The sequence below is a fragment of the Macrobrachium nipponense genome, chromosome 3, assembly GCF_015104395.2.
Source record: "Macrobrachium nipponense isolate FS-2020 chromosome 3, ASM1510439v2, whole genome shotgun sequence".
NCBI classification, from domain to species: domain Eukaryota; kingdom Metazoa; phylum Arthropoda; class Malacostraca; order Decapoda; family Palaemonidae; genus Macrobrachium; species Macrobrachium nipponense.
This window is the reverse complement of record NC_087202.1, coordinates 141,426,450-141,448,289: the sequence shown is the minus strand read 5'-3', so window position 1 is coordinate 141,448,289 and position 21,840 is coordinate 141,426,450.

Sequence of the window (21,840 nt, the reverse complement as noted above, 5' to 3'; positions counted from 1 at the left end):
GCTACGTGCGGGCAAAAGCACTACAACGCTACCGAGGACGAGGGTGTTTGATGCAGTCTCCAAAACTACAAATACCTGAGTGCGACAGGTATTTGAGGTGGGAGGCGGCATAAACTTATATCTTCTTGTGGTGGCAGGGTGGGCTAAGGTTTCACTGCCTGTCCTGGAGTTGAAGATGTCGATGGTTCGTGCCTGTCGGGCGGCAATTCTATTATCGCCTAAAAAATTCCCCTTCGGTTAAACATATGAAAATATATTAATTCCAAGGTAGAGCGAATTAGATATTAAAGGACATTTGTAGCTCGATATATGTATATGAATCACGGTAATGTGATATGACTTATATAAGGCTACACCGCGGGCAAAAGCACTACAACGCTACCTAGGACGAGGGGGTTTGATGCAGTCTCCAAAACTACAAATACCTGAGTGTGACAGGTATTTGAGGTAGGAGGCGGCATAAACTTATATCCTCTTGTGTGTTAGAGTACAAATTGTTGATAAGGCGCGTAATGCGGATGACTTTGAGGGAATGATGATAGAAATAGTGTCTGTGTGGGTTTGAAATATCAGGAGTGAGTGAGATTTCAGTAGAAAGGGAACCTAGTAGTAGGGAATTAGTTGGTGGTATGGATGACGCTTTGCAAGTGTTTAACAGAAGTATGGATGAACTGAATGGTTTGACAGTAGGTATAAGGGAGTTATTAGGACAAGAGTTAGAAGGGGTAGATGAGATAGTGAATAGGATTTGGGAGGAGAGTAGCGAGGGAGATAAGGTAAGGTGGAAGAAAGTGTTTGGAAGTAGCGAATGGCGATGCAGCTGAGAGAGTGTATGAGGGGCCTCAAACGAGATCCAGGGGAGCTGCCTTCGAGCATCTTGGGTGTTGCGAAAGGCGATTTAAGTGTGGATGTTGCAGTGTAAGGAGACGTCAAAAGTAATTGGGGAGGTAATATGGAGGAACGATCTGTTTGTTCCATTGAACAACATCTTCGCAGGTTGCGTGAAAGAGAGAGAGAGAGAGTGAGTGAATAAGTTTTGCGGTTGGTATCGCTGTTAAGATTGTGTAGTGTGTGTTTGTGTTTTTAGTTTTCTGAGTAAAGAGCGAAAGAGAGCGAGAGAGAGAGAGAGGGAGAGAGAGAGAGAGAGAGAGAGAGAGGGAGAGAGAGAGGGAGTAATTGGTGAATGGATGGTTAGCGGTTGAATTGCTTGCTGGTGAGTTCTGGATTATCTGCTGGTGCGGTTGCCGTGAATCAGTCTGTGATCAGAGCCTGTGGTGAAGAGTCAGTTTTGGGCTAGCAGTCTTGAATATTATTGGTGGTCAGTTATTTGGATGTTTTTGGAGTTGTTGTTTGAATTATTGATGATAATGTATGTTTGAAGGATATTGTGCCTGTGTTGTTTGAATTGTACTTGTGAGTTCTGTTTATGTGTAGGTGATTATTGGAGTTGAGGGTTGTTGTGGTTACTTGATGTTATAGGTTGGTATATGACTTCTTGTGTTATTGTTTTATATGCTGTTATTGAATTGTTGTGTGGTTGTTTTCCTTGTTTGGTTCCTTGTGTATTGTGTTACGACGGCCATTATCCAGTGGAGAGCGCAGCTCCTCTCCCCGATCGTTACAAGTACATCGTTTTGAGAGTTTTGTTTTTAATTTGTGATCCCGCCACAGCGATTGTCTAAAAGAGTCTAAGACCCCAACGATATTACCCTGTCGATCATTTGTCTTCAAAGTGGCTACATTTTATTATGAAACTTTCCTAGCAGATTCACAGCTCCTACTTTGCATAGTTTGGTTGGCATTACCTCGCCTTATGAATATGTAATGCCTTGAAAGGTTTCCCTGTGGTGGTGAGATTGACACTGACGTCTGTGAAAAGGGCAGAAGGGAACTGGATCTCGAATGGAAGTCAGCATTAAGGAGGCATAATACTTGCTTTAATATCCATATGTTGGTCTTGGGAGTTTTTTATTATTTTACGCGACCTATATATCCTCTCTCCATAAGTTTCGATATACTTAATAGGCTGGAAGTCCTCTCTTTCTTTGGATCCAAAGAATAAGTTTTCTTGGTCTGCAACCTTTTATAAGACTGTTGGAATGAGAACAGTTCCTCCAAAATGGAAACATTCCTCGAGTTCTGAAAAAATGGAACAAAACAAGTGATTCTGATGTCAAACGAGTATATGTAATGGTGTCCCTGCATAGCATTGTATTATCCAAAAAAACATCACGGAGACAGTTTAATGTTATTGAAAAGGTAAAAATAACAAAAGGAACTGTTGTATTTGAAGGGCCATTTACCCGAGACTTGACATCAGAAACGTAAAAAATTTCAACAATTTTCAATGTTTTAAAAGGATTTCCTACGCAATGGTCTTTAAGGTACCTCCAATGTTTTATTTACAGTGGCATCACCGTTCCCACAGACCTAATCACTTAAGTTTTGACACCAATATCAAGAGTTTTCTTTATTTCAAGAGTAGCAAATGATTTCCTACAAATCCTCCCTAATACTCAGCCGAGTATCGACGATCTTACATGGCTGATGTACATCGATGCATTTTTTCAGACCCAAAAATCTTGGATTTGAAGCCAATATGTCACACTCAGTTGTGTGGTGTATTCCAGAACACTGAAAAGGGTATACAGATAAACGCCGAGGAAGAAATCCTCCTCGGGCATTTAGTTTCAAATTACAACTACGCGAAGATTCACGAGTTTCAAAAAAAAAAAAAAAAAAAAAAAAAAAAAATGTTGCCCTCAGGGAAATGAAAACTGTCGAGAGCGGGAACTTACTGTTCAGAATGTGGTCATTCAGAAACGGGACGAACGGCTTTACGTGACTTCCGAATCACGTCGAGAAGAATTTCTATCTACAGAAATACACATCTCTGACGCTTCAGTGGGATGCCCGACAATCGAACTCGCGCCACAGAGATGGCAGGCCAAGACCAACCCGGCCACGTCGCTGAGGCGCTCTTCTCGTTGTTAATTTTTGACTACTTATTGGGGCTCAGTAAGTCAAGACAACGTTCTAATGGACACCAGTATATGCAAAGTGTTGGGTTAAATGACCATATTACAACTCAAAGTCATCCTGCGTTCCACTTTTTAAAAGAATAGACAAGATGTAAACATAAAAATTTATCTATATAAGAAAGAAAATAAGCGGCTTCAGATGAATAAACTCAGTTTATTCATCTGAAACCTCTTATTTTCTTGTTTTATTTTGTTATCACAACACCGTTTTTGCCACTGATCATCTTTTTGCGCATTTTCCCTTTGTTTTTTTTTTTTGTTTTTTTTTTGTTTTTTTTTTGCAGTTTCTATGGCTTTTGTTTTTTGCATATTTGATCAGGTTACAGGTTCACGATTTCCACTGACTTTTTTCCAATAGTCGCCTCGCATTCCTTCGTTGAAGAATTTCTCGCCCGAACATCGTATCTTTCCTCATTCAAAATCATTGTCATGAGACATAACATTGCGAAAGCAACTCGCAACAGCAATATGCTGCGTTTTTCCACCACGATGCAGGAGGGACACTCCAATTAGCAATCCGTGCGAGTATGTGTGAGCGTGTGTGTGTTGTATATGATCTTTTGTCCCTTTCATTGTCACACGCTGTCATTCGCAACAGATACCTTGATTTAATGATAATACGTCTTGCAGAAGACGTATCGTTACATTAAAGGCGCCCGGTCTTGAAGGAAAATAAGTTAATAGCTCTTATTAAGCTCGCAACTTATCAAATTTTTTCTCTGAATTGCATTGGCGGTCTTACGCAACGTCGTTTCCCTCTCTATTTTTCCAAGCGCTCATTTCTCTTCCTGTTCGGATTTGTCAAGTGGCTCCAAAAGACCTGTGATTGACGTTGCCTAATTCTATCATGGCGGTTGTTTTGACACTGATTAATGCCATTGCTTGCTTTTGCTAGAGTGTGGTGGCATCCAAAGATTCATTTCTCTTGGGTTATGCACTTATCTCTCCCTTTCTTATACTGTATCTCGTCTTCTTCTATCAGAACCATTACTTATATAGTATACATTCCATCTTCGATAAAATACTTAATTTGATGTCTTACCTATAAGTACTAACCGCAATATGCTCTGCTCTCTCTCTCTCTCTCTCTCTCTCTCTCTCTCTCTCTCTCTCTCTCTCTCTCTCAATGAAGCTACCGCAACTTTCTGAATTGAGAAATTTAATTGAGGGTTTATAACTGTTGGTGGAGAAGTCTAGCTAAAATTATGTGTAAACCTTAAAATCTGTAGCTTAATATCAAATGTAAGCTAGCTATCATAACTGCGAGATTTGCTGAAAGGATAATGTGATGATGATTATAAGTAAATAAAACGATAATAACATTTAAAGCAAAGGTGGGTTTTAGGGACTACTTGTGCAATACCTATACTTACCAAGCAAAATGTGTGACATATGAAATGCATCTTCTAAGATTGCTTTACAAATCCAAAAAGGTCACAAAAGATTAATGTTGTAACTTTTCCGAGAATGACCATTAACACTCTCACCCTTTCATTCCATCCCTTTAGGCATTGAATAATAAGAAAAATCCACCCTACAGTTTTGACTAAACAAGAGAGAGAGAGAGAGAGAGAGAGAGAGAGAGAGAGAGAGGAGAGAGACTCTACCAAAAGGTATTTGTTACATTAGAACCTTGTTTTCAACTCATGGTACCTACACAGTCGGAGAGCGTTATGACTCGTTAATAAAAATAAACTGATGACGAGGAGCTGTTTTATTTTTTCTACAACCATACATAAAAGTCACAATGGGACTAAGAGTACATATTGTCAAGATAGAACAAGTTCTGTTAAAGTTATCTCAATATTACATTATCTGTTCATCTATTATTGAAAGAGGACCATAGTTTTAATTTCGGTGAAACCATATCGTGAATCCCGGTATTTATAGGGTCCAAATTAAAACAGACACATCCTTCTTTAAGACTCTTAAGATTATAGAGTCAACTAAACATTATTAGAGGCCTCTAAATTCTGACGTGTTTTTTTTTTTTTTTTGTTTTTTTTTTTTTCTTTTGAGATGTTTTTTGCCAACCAAGTAATTAGCTAGCATTAATAGAAATAAATAAGGGTGGGGGGGGGGGGGGGGGTGGGGGGGGGGGGGGGGGTGGAGGGCACAGGAATGTCCCTCTTTCATTATCTGGTCTTCTTTTGCAAGCACATAATCAACCCGACGGACTCCTATGACCTGAGAAGGATTTTCAGTTGATCATTTTCTTTTCTTCTCTTTCTTCCTTTCTTTCTTAATTTGTTGTCCCTACAATTCACACGGTTAACTATTGATTACGAACTGCACAGCCTTTTGGAGATATCAATGGCTGAATAAAAGGCAAAACAGTCCAGGCGATGACTGATGTAGTTAGTAAGACCCCGTGCTCTTCGAAACCTGCAACTGTCATATACTGCTAACTATAAGTAAACAAATGTAATAAAATTACCCGCAATTCATTCATTTCTGAATCCAACAAGCGATTATCATTTTTCGTTTTTTGGCGCTTTTAATGCGATGCCCAATACAGACTTAGGGACAGCCATTTTCGGCAAATAAAAGAGTACAATAGCATACCTTGCATTAAATAACAGAAGTATTCAAGATGACGCATTTTACGTTAGATATGTTGTGGAGAAGAAATATGATCTTCACTGACTCACTATACAGTTACAGAGGTTCCGCTTTTGTCAAAATTTGTAACCGATATCATATTTGCTAACTGCATTCCTGGAACATGCGCCAAGCAGCTTCAACCTCTTCCTCGTTCTCTGCTTGTACAAAGTAATCGTTTGATAATACCATGCGTATTTGCGAGGTATTCTAATGTTGGAGAAAACTCTTTCTTCTACCGTGCCCATATAAAAGTTGGTGAATAAGACACCAAGAAGGGAACCCATTGTGACTCCGTCTTTTTGCTGGAACTTATATATTATTATTATTATTATTATTTTTTTTTTTTTTTTTTTTTTTTACTCTATCACAGTCCTCCAATTCGACTGGGTGGTATTTATTTATAGTGTGGGGTTCCGGGTTGCATCCTGCTCCTTAGGAGTCCATCACTTTTCTTACTATGTGTGTTTCCGTAGGATCACACTCTTCTGCATGAGTCCTGGAGCTACTTCAGCCTCTAGTTTTTTTGTTTTTCTAGATTCCTTTTCAGAGATCTTGGGATGGTGCCTAGTGCTCCTATGATTATGGGTACGATTCCACTGGCATATCCCATATCCTTCTTATTTCTATTTTCAGATCTTGATACTTATCCATTTTTTCCCTCTCTTTCTCTTCAACTCTGGTGTCCCATGGTATTGCGACATCAATGAGTGATACTTTCTTCTTGACTTTGTCAATCAACGTCACGTCTGGTCTGTTTGCACGTATCACCCTATCCGTTCTGATACCATAGTCCCAGAGGATCTTTGCCTGATCGTTTTCTATCACTCCCTCAGGTTGGTGCTCGTACCACTTATTACTGCAAGGTAGCTGATGTTTCTTGCACAGGCTCCAGTGGAGGGTTTGCTTTTGCCACTGAATCATGCCTCTTTTTTGTTACTGGTTCTGTGCAAGTGCCGAGCATTCACTTGCTATGTGGTTTATGGTTTCATTTTTCATATATGCACTTCCTACATTATGGGAGAGATGTATTTCCGTCTATCGTTCTTTGAACATATCTGGTTCTTAGGGCCTTAGTTCTTGTGCCGCTGTTATCATTCCTTCAGTTTCCTTCTTTAGCTCTCCCCTCTGTAGCCATTGCCAATTGTCATCGCTGGCTAGTTCTTTAGTCTGTCTCAAGTATTGTCCGTGCATTGGTTGTTGTGCAGTCCTCTGTTCTGTCTGTCTTTCTCCTGTCTCTGTATATTTCTGGGTCTTCGTCTACTTTTATTAGTCCTTCTTCCATGCACTCTTTAGCCACTCATCTTCACTGGTTTTCAGATATTGCCCAGGCTCTGTTCTCAATGTTGACGCAGTCCTCTATACTTAGTAGTCCTCTCGCCCCCTTCTTTCGTGTTATGTATAGTCTGTCCGTATTTGCTCTTGGGTGTAGTGTCTTTGTGTATTGTCATATGTTTCCTGGTTTCTGATCTATGCTGCGGAGTCTGCCTTCGTCCATTCCACTATTCCTGCGCTGTATCTGATTACTGGCACTGCCCATGTGTTTATGGCTTTCATCATATTTTCCGGCGTTGAGTTTTGACTTGGGTATCGCCTTGAGTCTCTGCATATATTCTTTCCTGATCGTGTTCCTTCATCTCTTGGTGTTTTATATCCCCTCCTTCCATTATTCCCAGGTATTTGTATCCTGTCTCATCTATGTGTTTGATGTTGCTCCCATCTGGTAGCTTATCCCTTCAGTTCTCGCTACTTTGCCTTCTTGTATGTTGACTAAGGCGCATTTTTTCTATTCCAAACTCCATCCCGATGTCCCCAGATACAATCCTTACAGTCTGGATTAGGGTATCTATTTCCTTGATGCTCTTACCATACAGCTTGATGTCGTCCATGAACATCAGATGGTTGATTCTGTTGCTCTTTTCTTGAGTTGGTAGCCGGCATCCATCTTCGTAGTACTTTTGTCATGGGAATCATGGCTACTACGAAGAGTAGTGGGGACAGTGATCGCCCTGGAAGATCCCTCTCCTGATATTAACCTCTGCTAGTCTTATTCCAGAGCGTGTAAGTATTGTATTCCAGTTGTGCATTGTATTTTGAGGAAGCTGATGGTGTTTTCCTCTGTCCCATATATTTCAGGCATTCTATTAGCCATGTGTGTGGTATCATGTCGAAGGCTGTCTTATAGTTATCCATGCCATGCTTAGGTTGGTTTTTCCTTCTCCTACTGTTCTTCATTACATTTTGTCTATCAGGAGCTGGTCTTTTGTGCCCCTACACTTCCTTCTGCAGCCTTCTGTTGGTGGGGGATGGTGTTTGTCCTCTAGGTAGTTATATAGCCTTTCACTGATGATACCTGTTAGTAACTTCCACATTATTGGTAGGCAGGTGATAGGCCTGTAGTTACTGGCTATATTTCCCTTACTCTTGTCTTTTTGTGCTATAAAGGATGTTCTTCCTGTGGTCATCCATTTGGGTGCTTGGTGATTTGAGATACAATGCTGGAGTTGTTCTGCTATTCGTGGGTGTGTAGGGCCTTGAAGTTTTTGAGCCAGTATCCATGGACTTCATCGGGACCGGGGGGGGGGGGGCCCCCTGGGCTTTCCAGTTTGGCATTTTCTTTAGTTGGTGTCTGACTGTGTCTGTCGTGATCTCTGTGTATCTTTGTTTTATTCTCCCTGTTTCTTCTTCCTTGACTTCCTGGAGCCATGTTGCATGTTTGTTGTGTGATACTGGATTGCTCCATATGTTTTGCCAGAGTCTCTTACTTGGTTCGGCTTCAGGAATTTCTGGTGGTTGTCTTCCCCTCTTAGTTGGCTGTATAGTCTTTTCTGGTTGGTTCCGAATAGTTTGTTCTGTTGGTATCCTTATTCCTGTTCGTGTACCGTTGGATCTTATGTGCTTTGGCCTTAAGCCTCTGTTTTACATCTTCTATTGTGTTGTTTAGTCCCCTCTCTTGTACTTTGTATTTCTCGTTGAGTTCCTCCCTTGTTTTCTTGCTTCTTAGCCTTTTTCTGCCATTTCTTTCAGTTACTCAAGTCAGATCTCATCCCCCACCATGGATTTGCTTTTCCAGGCGCCTTTTCCAAGGAGGTTGCTGTTTTGGTTTCTGTTGGGTTGGTTTGTGCTGGTGGTGTTGGTGTTCGAATCCCCATCAGTTCTGCTACTAATCTTGCTCCTGCATATGTCAAGTTATTTGTTTCTGTGATACTGGTGGTGTGTATTATGCCCATTATTTCATTGACCTCACTTGTTTTCTCCCTTAATTTCTTGGTGTTGTAGGCTTTCATGGAGGGGATCTTTGTTCTCTCTGTATCTGGCTCCATCCATTGTCTAATCTTTTCTATCCATTCCGTCCTCTCTGTTACTTCGTCGGTGTTTCTTCGTGTGTAATGTTTGATACCTCATCCTCCCTGTCGTCTTCTGTGGCATCGTCTCTCAGTTCGTCTTCGTGTAATTCGTTGTCGTGTGACATTTCCCTTCCAGTTCTTCTCTTTCTGTTGGGGAGAGCCAGTTCTTTTTCTTTATGTTCTTACTTGGTCTGCCAGCCTCTGCTCTGTTTGGGGGGTGTTATTCCTCTCATTCCAGATGGTTGACCAATCTTCTTCTATATCCTCTCTCCGTCGGGTTGCTTCTGATGGTAGCATCTCCATATTTCCTTATTTTCTTCTCTTTGTCCCATTTCTTCCTTTTTGCCTCTGTAGCTCCAATCTCAGGCTGTTTTGATTACTCTCGTTGTGGTGATCAGTTGCTAGATGACGACCTCCAAGTACCTGACCGTCTTCCCCTTCAATTGGGTTGAATACCTGGTTGCCGGACGAAGCTCCTCTGTTGCCAGAGGTTCCATTTACGTCGTTGTCGTTTATTCCTTCATTTCTTTCCATCATTGCTGAGTTTTTGCTATTTAACCCATAGCTGGACCCTACCCCATCAGGGATAGGTACTCATTTACAGCTGAGTAGACTGAGGAAATTATGGTAAAGATCCTTTCCCAAGGAATCAACGCCGAGGTAGAGCGGTTCACCCATCCAACGACTGACCAGCCCCAATGTTGCTTAACTTCACTTAAGTCTATTGACGACCTAGCCCAACCACTCCTCCACGGCGCCACATTATTATTATTATTATTATTATTATTATATTATTATTATTATTATTATTATTATTATTATTAATTATATAATAATATTTACAAGGTGAAATCTGTTTTTATGGAACAAGCTCACCACAGGAGGGATTAACTTGAAATTCAAGCTTCCAAAGAATATTAAGGTGTTTCATTAGGAAGAAGCAAAAAAGTTAATTTACTGGTAAGATTTTTCAGTCTAGATATCTTTACTACGTTTCCATCTTGTATTGTTATGAAACATCTGGTAGATTCTATTTTCCCCGTTACGTATAGTAGGAATTTGCACCATAAAATTACCTTCCTAAAAGATTATGTAGAAATTCTAATTCTTATGTTAAAATTCTGTTCGTAAATTGTGATACATCCGAGCTTTATAACGTGTATGCATGGATCACGTATGTATATATGTATTTATGCATGTATATATGTATTATATCATTATTATTATTATTATTATTATTATTATTATTATTATTATTATTATTATTATTATTATTATTATTATTATTATTATTGTTATCATTATTATTATCATTATTATTATTATTATTATTATTATTATTATTTATAAATAAAGTAGCAGTTTAAAAACATGGGCATATATATATATATATATATATATATATATATATATATATATATATATATATAATATATATATATATATATATATATATATATATATATTTATCTATATATATATATATATATATATATATATATATGTGTGTGTGTGTGTGTGTATATATATATATGTATGTATTTATGCATGTATGTATGTATGTATATATATAAATATATATTGAATATATATATATTTAATATATATATATATATAATATATATATATATATATATATATATATATATATATATATATATATATATATATATATATATATATATATATATATATATATATATATTTATAAGAGAGAGAGAGAGAGAGAGAGAGAGTATTCTATAAATCCAGCCCAAACTTACTATCGCGCACCGGAAGATAAAACAACCCAAGAAGACAGGTGATATAAAACCCAGATCCCTTGCGAGGACGGCTGTGAAAGTTCAGACTAATTCAGGACCTGATAGTCCATTTGACTTCAGTCCTCATCCCTGTACTTTTGACGAAGCTGTATTGAATATTCGAGAAAAACACAACTCCAAAGACACTGACGTATATAAAATCCTATGTCCAGTCTGTGGTAAGTCTTATTTAGATTTCTTTGGTAAATCTATTTCTAAGTGAATAATTATTGCATTTTGATATATTTTTATCTACACCTCTATGTATTCATTTAATTTTTTCCTTTTTTCAATTAGTTGGATTTCTTCTTTCTGTATTTCCCTTTCCTCCTCCTTCTTCCTAATGAACACCATATTCTTTGGCCCCTTAAGGAGGTAGTGCCGTGAGTAGACTTCATGCGGTGCGCTGTAGGCATTATTTAAGGTTTTTTGCAGCGTGCCTTTGGCCCCTCCCCTAACTGCAACCACTTTCGTTCCTTTTACTGCACCTCGTCCCATATCTCTTCTTCATCTTACTTTCCACACACTCCTAACACTGGATTCATAGTGCAACAGCTTTGAGGTTTTGTCCTCCTGTTACGCCTTTTAAACCATTTTACTGTCAATTTACATTTCAGCGCTGAATGACCTCATAGGTCCGAGTGCTTGGCCTTTGACCTAAATTCGTTTTTCATTACCTTTATTTATAAAACATAGCATCTCGTTTTATATATTTCGTGAACAAGTTATTCATATACAGTTTTATTTTATACAACATAGCATCTCGTTTTATATAATTCGTGATCAAGTTATTCATATCAATATATTATATACATATACACACACATAATCTTCCAGTAAAAGCACATTAAAGGCAAAGGAAACCACAGAAGAGCTCATGAAGCCCCTTACTTGCGCCCTGGGGAATCTTGTACTCCTGTTTCCTTCCTCAAAGTGGTGTGTTGAGTTTGGGATCTGTCTGGGAGTCTTTCGCTCGGAAGATGGATGGGTGTCCTTTGCTCTCTCTCTCTCTCTCTCTACTCTCTCTCTCTCTCTCTCTCTCTCTATTTATTTGGAACTATTAACTTTATTCTTCTTCTAAAATGTCGGGACTTGGAATCATCGGAACTTTCTTCGAATGGAAATTTCGTATTCTGGGTCATGTTTTTTCCAAACTTTTGTCTCAGTAGGGTTGTGTGTAATAACAATAATTATAATGATTCAATTTATATGTTTTACCAGTGCTATTGCATATGATACAAACATACACAATATATGTATATATATATATAATATATGTATATATATATATATATATTATATGATATATATATATATATATTATGTATGTGTGTGTGTATATATATATTATATATATATATATAATATATATATATATATATATATATATATATATATATATAATATATATAAAGAAAGCAAGATAAATAGTGAGATAGGAGAGAGATAAACTTGTGAGGCTCTCTCTTCCCAGTTCCTACGTTCTCTATTAACCATATTCATCACATTACGCCAGCCCCCCAGGACGCCGTTTCCGCAAAGGACCCTCTTGCCAAATTCCGCCGCCCACTGTCAGAGACCTGATTGCGTCAGCTAGACCTGTGACTCCTCTCGTGTAGCTTGTGTTATTCATGGCTTCATTCATTATAAGATGGTGATTATGGGTTAGCGTTCTTCTGTAGCATTATGGTAACGTAAGCAACTTGTTGCTTATTTAAGCAGTATATATTTCTGGTGCCCTTATGAGCCCAGGTGACACTGTCACTATATTCCAAGGGAGGTACGAAAGGCACATCCGTGCCAGGTGCGAACTACTGGAGATGGCATGGTCGTGTTTTTCGTTCCTTCCTTTGGAGAATCGTATGTGGTATTGTCACCTGGTCTCCTATGGGACTCCAGAAAAGCGGTCAGCCAAGACCTATGAGATAGGAGGTGGCTGGAGATGAGGGAATATCAGTGAAAGTGAAAACACAGGAAAGACATGAGTGGCGGAGCTTCACAAAGGTCCTTTTGAGTCCCAGTGCAGGAGGTGATGATGATGATTTCTACGGTTTTATGAAATGAATGACTGTGGTCCCACTCGATGCATTCAAAATGATTTGTACCTTTTCAGGGCGGAGATGACAATCAACGTCATTTTTTTCGTCATAAATATATCTTAGTTAACCAGACCACTGAGCTCATTGACAGCTCTCCTAGGGCTGGCCCGAAGGATTAGGTATTTTGACGTGGCTAGGAACTTATTGGTTACTTAGCAACAGGACCTACAGCTTATTGTGGGATACGAACCACATATATCGATAAATTAATTTCTAATCACCAGAAATAAATTCCTGACTCCATTTTGGCAGAGATTTTTTCTTCATGCATACTGCTGTTCACTAGACACTCGTTTTTTCTTTTCATCGTCTTGCAAGTCGGTTAGACTCAGATTTTGTAAACAGTTAATTCATGGAAGAAATTGTTCTTTTATGAAGACAGTATTCCTTAATTGCCCGATAAAACTGTAAATTCTAGAACATAACAATTGACCTTGGAGAAAAGCTGAATAGGTGTCCTGATGTGGTCTGGTCATGTGGTTGGGAGTACACTAAGTGCGCTGCTCGGAAGCATGCCAGGCAAAGCCAGAGAATGATAGTTGTGTTAAAAACAAGTCATGTAACAAATAGTATTAAAATAACACAGAGTAATCAAATAAGATACTAGATTATAAGGACTAAGGAAATCTTAATTTCTAAATAAATGCCATCTTTATCAATAAGTATTATCTAAAACTAATTTCAACATCTATAAAAGTACAGTAGTGCCTTCAAGAACACTGTTAATATGACAGTTAAGCTAACGTTCAGTAAAACTTACATTAATCGGAACCATTTAAAATTAGTTTCTTTAAGTGTACATTAAAAGCAGCGAGAGAGGATTTTTGTTTAATTGTGCCAGGTACTTTATTGTATAATGTGGCCTCGAATACTAAACTGGCGGGAGCCTATCTCTGTTTTCGCCCTTTCACATACAGATTTTTCTGCTGTCGAGCAGAAACCCATTAACTGCGTGTACTGTTGGAAAATCATATAATCATTCAGGAGTTATTTTACGTATTGTTTTGTGAATACCAAATAACAGACATCTATGGTATATTTGTCTTTTATCTTTAACCATTCTAATTTTTTGAGGTAAGGGGATATGTGGTCATGTTTTTTTACATTACCAACAGCCACCCGGGCGACAAAGTTTTGAAGTTTTGAACCCTTTTCATTTGTGTAGAGCCCAGTTACTCCTCAAATTCTTAAACAGTAGTTGATGATACTCATAGCCAGCGACTGAACAACTATTTTACGCGTGGAAGAATCAAATGAGTCTTTTACTCTTTAAATAAATTAAAGTACCCATCACTTTCTTATAAATTTCATCTATATGCGTTTCAAACGTCATATATCTGTCAAAATAAACCCCTAGATTTTTTACAGCTTTCATGGGTTTAATCATATTTCCATTAAAATCTATTTCACACATTGTCTCCAATTTTCTGATATATATTGTCGGGAACCTATTAAAATTAATTGTTTTTTTTTGTTTTTTTTCTCATTAAGAAGCAAACCATTAGTTAAAAAGTAGTATTTGGCCTTCTTTAGTAAGTATTCTGCCCTATGAATTAGTTCGCCATCTATTTCATTTACATTTCCTTCAATTAAGATCTGGGTGTCGTCGGCGTATTGGATGACGAAACAGCGGGGTGAGTGATTTTACCAGATCATTGACATAAATTACAAAGAGTATTGGGCCAAGAATAGAGCCCTGGGGTACACCAAACTCTACAGTTTTTTGGGAAGACACAGTTTGACCCATTCTAACTGACTGGGATCTGTTATGTAGGTAATTCATAAACCAGAGATCTATACTCAGTGATGTACATTTATCAAATAATATTTTATGATTCACGCTGTCGAAGGCTTTTGAGAGGTCAAGTAAAAGGAGTAGTGAGACTTTCTTATTATCCATGTTATTATAAATCTTATCTGATATTTTTAATAGAGCCGTTTCAGTTGATAATTTTGTCTGAAGTCGTGTTGACTTTGTGAGATTAGACCATCTGTTTCTAGAAAATCAGTTAATTGAATAGCAATTATTTTTTCCAGAACTTTTGGCAATACCGGTAGCAAAGATTATAGGACGATAATTAGAGACGTCTTCCATATCACAACTCTTAAAAACAGGAATTATTGGCGGATTTTTCCATAACTCGGATACTGTTTAGTGGCTATGGATGTGTTAAATTATAAACTTGTAGGGTTAAAAATGGCCATTATATATAACCCATCCCTAATGAAACGCAAGCTAATCCCGTCAGATCCAAAGGCATTTGTGTTTTTAAGATTTTTTTTTTTATAATTAAGATGACAGTATTACAATTAACAGGAGTAGGCTTAAAACTATCTAATTCTCTAACTGGAATAGTTACGTACTGTTTCAGTAGAGACATACATTTCCTTATTTCCACTTGGGTTTTTTTCGAAAGTTTTTTTCCCGACCTCAGCAAAAAAAATCATTGAATTTTTCAGCCTTAGAGTGTACATCAGTTACTGCTGGTAATAGCATAGAGCTCCTATCTGTTTGTTGTCCATTAAGTAGCATATTTTTTGTTATTTTCCAAGTAGCAGAAACATTGCCTTTAGCTTTCTGATATTCGCGTTTGTAATCACTGCCTACGGCTTCCCGCTAACTTAGAAATTACTCTCTTCTTTAGGTCTTTATGTTTTTCTCTCAGAGAGATGTTAAAAGTTTGATTTTTTTAAATCACTTTTCAGTCTGTCTCTTTCTTTCATGTCCGCTTTATTCATCTGTATCCAGGGCGCCCTCAGGGGGTGGGGGATGAACGATTTCTTTCGTTACAACCGGAGCACAAATGTTGAGACACGATGTAGAGACGTCGTTTAAAGTTCCAACTTGGTTGTTTACATTGTCTGTATTTAAAATACCATTTAATATATTTACGTTATTCATGAGGAGATCACAAAGAAAGTCTGGAGAATAATTTTGCAAACATCTAAAAGTTTTTTGTTTTAAAATAGGTTTCTTTTTTGGCTTATAATATTCAAATGAGTTAGAATTGTCTCGTGATCTGCCACCAAGCTTGGTATAATATCAATGTTTGTTATCATATGTTTAGCATTTGTTATGACGAGATCAATTAAAGACGCTGATGTAGGAGTAATTTAGTAGGTTTGTTTACTATCTGATCGAAATTTAGTTTTTTAATTCGTTTAGACCTTTTATTCTCGGTCTTTAGCAGATCATCATTAAAATCCCCATAAATAAAATATATGCTTATTTCGTAAAATAATTTCTTTAAAAGTATCGGATATATAATCAAAAGAGGTTGCGTATTCTGAGAAGCGACAGGTAACACTACACTTTTTTGAGTGATTTCACGACTACAAATTCACAAAATCTACGGTTCCCTTGTAATCTAAGGAAATATTGCCTCACCAGATAGAAGTTATTTCATTTGAAAAAAGTTCGTGAAAGGAAGTTGTCTTTCGTATGACTACAAAAAACACTAAGTGCTATTTGCTATGGAACTGAGTTGAGTTAAATATAAAATTTAGGCCCAAAAGCCAAGCACTGCGACCTATGAGGTCCATTCAGCGCTGACATGGAAATTGGCAGCAAAAGCTTTGAAAGGTGTAACAGGAGGAAAACCTCGAAGTAGTTGCACTGTGAATCAAGTGTCAGGAATGAGGGTGGAAAGTAAGATGAAGAAAGGAGTACATGAAAGGAGGTACAGTAAAAGGAACGAAAGTGGTTGCAGCTAGGGGCCTAAGGAATGCTGCAATGAGGTCAATGACGGAACTAACCCCTACGGACGTACTTCATATGGAACTCCCTTTCAACTAACATCAAGAAACTGATGCATGGCATTTTTTTCACATCACGTTTTTGTCATTTTTGTTCCGTTCCTTACCCTACTATCGCCAAAGGAAGGCAGTTATGACCCTCTTCATTACAGTTAGACAGCGGTAAGGGAAAGCAAATAAGATGATACAGTGCTATCACCCTTTGTATTATGACCATCAAGGAACTGAATACATCCCGAAAGAAATTATCATTCATAAAAAACCTGATATTTCAAGAAAATCCCAAGTTTAAACACCGCATTTAAGATGTTTTTCCTTATTTAAAAGAACATGTGCGATTATTTGAATATGTTCTGTTTTTGCAAATTTGTCATTAACTCCACGACTAGCGTTGAAACACGCCCCCCACCCTTCTAAGAAAAAAGAAGAAGAAAAAGATTTTTCGCGAAAAAAATTACACATTATAAAAAAAAGACCATTTTTTTTAAACTTTACTCACATTCTACTGCTTCCTGTATGCTTAGATGACTTTGTTTGTTCAACTGGAAAGCTGTCAAATCAAATTTGTGTAGTTTTAACAATAATATTCTCTGACCTAATACTATGAAGATGTAAATACAGAATTTTTTGGCAAAATCGAGTGAAAAGGGGAAGAAATATAACAAGGCCCCAAACAAAATAAAAACAATTACTTTAGGAACGAGAACTCTCTCTCGAGTGGGACATGCCAATTCTCAAAACGTGTTCTAGATATGATAATGATAGTAATGGCTCAGGCTATACTCATAGAAATAACAAAATTGGCAACTACAGGTAATCATCTTAATATTAGAGGTAATAGATATGGCTGCTATAACTGCGGTGAATTCAATCACCAACAATCGAACTGCAGATTTGATCATAAACTAAGATGCAACGTATGTTATGAATTTGGTCACAAAGTAGATTATGTGAACAAAACCCCAAACTACTAGGATCTTGGCCAGGAAGATGGTGCCAACAGGAAGACTTCTCCTAGATTCAGTGATATGTTAACGGTAGTCCTATTAATGCCCAGTCCTTGTTGAGTCATAAACTTGAAATAGAACTTATGTTAAACGAACAAAACATTGATATTCTATGTGTTAGCGAAACATGGTTATACACTAATATAAATGACGCATTTATAAATATTCCTCTGTGATGTCTACCGACAGGATCAAGGCGGGGTGGGGTGGAGGGATATGTATATTTGTCAGAAACTATTTGAAAGTCACCGAAATGAATTTAACGATCGAAAAATGGTGAGGGTGTAGAAGACAAGTGGATCTCGATTCAGTATCGCAAGTTTCCTTCTGTTATGGTAGGATGCGTATATCGCCATCCCATAGCACCGGCAACGTCGGTTGTGATTATATATCCGATACTTTAAAGAAATATTTAACGAAATAAGCATATATTTATTTATGGGGATTTTAATGATGATCTGCTAAAGACCGAGAATAAAAGGTCTAAACTAATTAAAAAACTAAATTTCGATCAGATAGTAAACAAACTACTAGAATTAATCCTACATCAGCGTCTTAATTGATCTCGTAATAACAAATGCTAAACATATGATAACAAATATTGATATTATACCAAGCTGGTGGCAGATCACGAGACAATCCTAACTCATTTGAATATTCGTAAGCCAAAAAAGAAACCTATTTTAAAAACTTTTAGATGTTTGCAAAAACATTCTCCAGACTTTCTTTGTGATCTCCTCATGAATAACGTAAATATATAAAATGGAATTTTAAATACAGACAATGTAAACAACCAAGTTGGAACTTTAAACGACGTCTATACATCGTGTCTAAACATTTGTGCTCCGGTTGTAACGAAAGAAATCGTTCGTCCCCCTGCGCCCTGGATAACAGATGAAATAAAGCGAGACTGGAAAAGTGAGTTAAAAAAATCAAACTTTTAACATCTCTCTGAGAGAAAAACATAAAGACCTGAAGAAGAGAGATAAATTCTAAGTTAGCGTGAAGCCGTAAGCAGTATTACAAAAGCGAATATCAGAAAGCTAAAGGCAATGTTTCTGCTACTTGGAAATAACAAAAAATATGATATTTAATGGACAAAAAACAGATAAGAGCTCTATGCTATTGACAACAGTAACTGATGTACTTTTTCTCTGAGGCTAAAAAAATTCAATGATTTTTCAGCTGAGGTCGGGAAAAAAAAACTTTCGAAAAAAACGTACTGTAACAGTACGTAATATTCCAGTTAGAGAATTAGATAGTTTTAAGCCTACTCCTGTTAATTATAATGCTGTCATCTTAATTATAAAAAATCTTAAAAACACAAATGCCTTTGGATCTGACGGATTAGCTTGCGTTTCATTAGGGATGGGTTATATATAACTGCATTTTACCTTACAGTTATAATTAACACATCCATAGCCACTAAAACAGTATTCGGAGTTATGGAAAAATCCCCACGTAATTCCTGTTTTTAAGAGTGGTAATATGGAAGACGTCTCTCATTATCGTCCTATATCTTTGCTACCGGTATTGTCAAAAGTTCTGGAAAAAAATAATGCTATTCAATTAACTGATTTTCTAGAGACAAATGGTCTAATCACAAAGTCAACACGGCTAGACCAAAAATTATCAACTGAAACGGCTCTATTAAAAATATCAGATAAGATTTATATAACATGGATAATAAGAAAGTCTCACTACTCCTTTTACTTGACCTCTCAAAAGCCTTCGACAGCGTGAATCATAATATATTATTTGATAAATGTACATCACTGAGTATAGATCCACTCTGGTTTATGAATTACCTACATAACAGATCCAGTCAGTTAGAATGGGTCAAACTGTGTCTTCCCAAAAACTGTAGAGTTTGGTGTACCCAGGGCTCTATTCGTGGCCCAATACTCTTTGTAATTTATGTCAATGATCTGGTAAAATCACTACCCGGCTGTTTCGTCATCCAATACGCCGACGACACCCAGATCTTAATTGAAGGAAATGTAAATGAAAATAGGACGAACTAATTCATAGGGCAGAATACTTACTAAAGAAGGCCAAATACTACTTTTTAACTAATGGTTTGCTTCTTAATGAGAAAAAAAAACACAATTCATTTTAATAGGTTCCGACAATATATATCAGAAATTGGAGACAATGTGCAAATAAATTTTAATGGAAATATGATTAAACCCATGAAAGCTGTAAAAAATCTAGGGGTTTATTTTGACAGATACATGACGTTTGAAAACGCATATAGATGAAATTTATAAGAAAGTGATGGGTACTTCAATTTATTTAAATAGAGTAAAAGACTCATTGATTCTTCCACGCGTAAAATAGTTGTTCAGTCGCTGGCTATGAGTATAACCAATTATTGTTTAAGAATTTGAGGAGTAAACTGGCTCTACACAAAATGAAAAGGGTTCAAAAACTTCAAAACTTTGTCGCCCGGGTGGCTGTTGGTAATGTAAAAAAACATGACCACATATCCCCTTACCTCAAAAAATTAGAATGGTTAAAGATAAAAGACAAAATATACCATAGATGTCTGTTATTTGGTATTCAAAACAATACGTAAAATAACTCCTGAATGATTATATGATTTTCCAACAGTACACGCAGTTAATGGGGTTTCTGCTCGACAGCAGGAAAATCTGTATGTAGAAAGGGCGAAAACAGAGATAGGCTCCCGCCAGTTTAGTATTCGAGGAGGCCAGCATTATACAATAAAGTACCTGGCACAATTAAACAAAAATCCTCTCTCGCTGCTTTTAATGTACCTTAAAGAAACTAATTTTAAATGGTTCCGATTAATTGTAAGTTTTACTGAACGTTATGCTTAATTGTCATATTAAAGTGCTCTTGAAGGCACTACTGTACTTTTATAGATGTTGGAATTAGTTTCAGATAATACTTATGGATAAGATGGCATTTATTTAGAAATTAAGATTCCCTTAGTCCTTATAATCTAGTATGCTTATTTGATTACTCTGTGTTATTTTTAATACTATTTGTAGGATGATGTTTTTTAACACAACTTATGTGGCCTATGACAATGTCTTTTATTTTATCAAGAAGAGTAATTTTTACTCACTATATTTTAAGAAAAATAAATGCTTTTAATTTTGTTTTATGATCTTTTATTTACTGATGAATTTTTTAATTACAAAGTTTTAGCCGATTTGTTGATTCCTGAAACAACTTTTGTATGTCTAAAATAACAAATATTTTTACTATTTGTAAGATGATTTTACTAATTGTAGCTTTATATTTTATGAATACCCAATGTAAATATTGGATATAAAGATTATATTATATATTATATATATCCTAAACTACATTTATATCATTAGCAATTCAACATATAACAATTTAACACAGAAATTTTCAATTATCAAACAAATTTTACTGTTATTTTTCAATCATATCTGGAAACCATGCAATACAGGGCTACATTATTTCAATTGTAATGCATATGAAAACTATATAATTGGCAACATTTCCTTAAAAGTATGTATGAAACAGTATGATACAATGTTCAGTATCAAACATGTTCAACTGAAAATTGTATCATGCATGTATCAGATTCGGAGGTATGGAACCTGTGTGACTGGCAACAGTTCCTTTAAAGTATGTACGATACAACACATTTTCATATCAAGCATGTTCAACTTGAACTTAATTCCTCTAATTCCTCTAATCTAGAAGGAAGGTGCGAGGCTTAGTTAACATCATTGGTCTATAGCAACTATAACTATGGTCTTGAAGAATGAAGAAATTGGATGCAAGGAAAAAAAAACGAAAACACGAAAAAAACATGATTTTTTATCCTGAAAAAAAAAAAAAAAATTCCGGGACCACGACCATATGGATATGTATAACTGTCAAACGTGTATTACCTACAAAGCTGTGCGGTTTACTTCATAAACTGAAGCAAGATGTTTTATACTGAAGCGACAAAGAGTTTATTCTGTGAAAAAAAGAATGGTTACAGTGATAAGATACTTTTCTAATGTATTGAGAGCTTGTGCCGAGTGGCGACGCAATGAAAGATATAAATAAATTCCTCACATGCTGACACTGATGTTATTACACTTGACAACTATCTCTCTCTCTCTCTCTCTCTCTCTCTCTCTTCTCTCTTCTCTCTAGTTTATTTCTTCTCTCTAAGCTCTTTTGTTTTCGGT